Genomic DNA, 1,256 nt, shown 5'->3' with positions numbered 1-1,256 from the left:
TACCAGTTACTTGCTTTGAAGTTGGTTGAAGAATGCAACTTATGTTTTCTTTAAAACTTGATTGGCATAATAATTAAATAATTAGAAGTTTTTGTTATTTATTTTTTTTTTTTTTTTTTGGTTTTTCGAGACAGGGTTTTTCTGTAACTTTGGAGCCTGTCCTGGAACTAGCTCTGTAGACCAGGCTGGTCTCGAACTCACAGTGATCCGCCTGCCTCTGCCTCCTGAGTGCTGGGATTAAAGGCGTGCGCCACCATCGCCCGGCCAGGCTCTTTTTTTTTTTTTTTTTTTTTTTTTTGTTTTTTGGGAAGGGGTTTTTTTTCTGTTTTGGTGCCTGTCCTGGCACTAGGCTTTGTAGACCAGGCTGGTCTCGAACTCACAGTGATCCGCCTGCCTCTGCCTCCTGAGTGCTGGGATTAAAGGCGTGCGCCACCACCGCCCGGCCAGGCTCTTTTTTTTTTTTTTCATGCTTTCATTATTTATGTCAAGTCTCACAGCTGAACACCACTGGACTGCAACCACAGCGGCTGAAACACCAACCAGGACTCAAGTAAGGGCATGATCACAGGACTTTCTTAGTAGCTTCAAAAGAAGTGTCACCAGTCAGCACAGCCAGCAGAGCCAGACATTTGCTATTCTGCTGGAAAGGTTCAAAAGGACTGACCCTGAGCACAGTCCATAAAGGCTTTTTATTTACGTTTTACATCTCTAGAAAAAGAATCCCAGGATTTTCCCTCTTGTGTACTTTCGTCTTGCCTCTTCATGGTCCATGATGCCAGCTGAGGTGGTCAGTACAATGAAGCCAAACTGACGGGACGGGAGCAAGTTGTTCTGCCATTTTTCTAGGTCTTTGAGTTGCACATCAAATCTAGAGCTTATCACTCCACACTTGTTCAACCTGCCTGTGAGGTTCACAACGATCTTCCCAGCTCTGTGGTCATCAATGATTTCAAATTCACCCATGTAACCGTGCTTCATCATCGCGGTTAGGAACCGAACAATGACTTTGGAGCAGGACCTGATGAGGACCTGGCGTTTGCCTCTCTTCTCTGCATTGTTGATTCTCTTGAGAGCATCAGCCAGGATGTTCATGTGCACCACGGTGGTGGCGCGGGAAGATGGCCAAAAGAGCCTGGTCCAGGCTCTTAAAGGTATTGGCTGTATACAGCAAGCCGACAGCTAACATCAAATTAAATGGAGAGAAACTCAAAGCCATCCCACTAAACTCAGGAACACGACAAGGCTGTCCACTCTCT

At 45.6% G+C, this 1,256-nt stretch overlaps 1 pseudogene; it reads right to left on the bottom strand.

Annotated features, from left to right (window-relative positions):
• Positions 1–673: 673 nt before the first annotated feature.
• Positions 674–1,113, bottom strand: LOC101990705 (annotated as a pseudogene).
• Positions 1,114–1,256: the final 143 nt, after the last annotated feature.

This window comes from Microtus ochrogaster, unplaced genomic scaffold (genome assembly GCF_000317375.1).
Source record: "Microtus ochrogaster isolate Prairie Vole_2 unplaced genomic scaffold, MicOch1.0 UNK4737, whole genome shotgun sequence".
NCBI lineage: Eukaryota > Metazoa > Chordata > Mammalia > Rodentia > Cricetidae > Microtus > Microtus ochrogaster.
The sequence above is the reverse complement of the archived record's forward strand: the minus strand, read 5'-3'. Positions and strand labels throughout refer to the sequence as shown.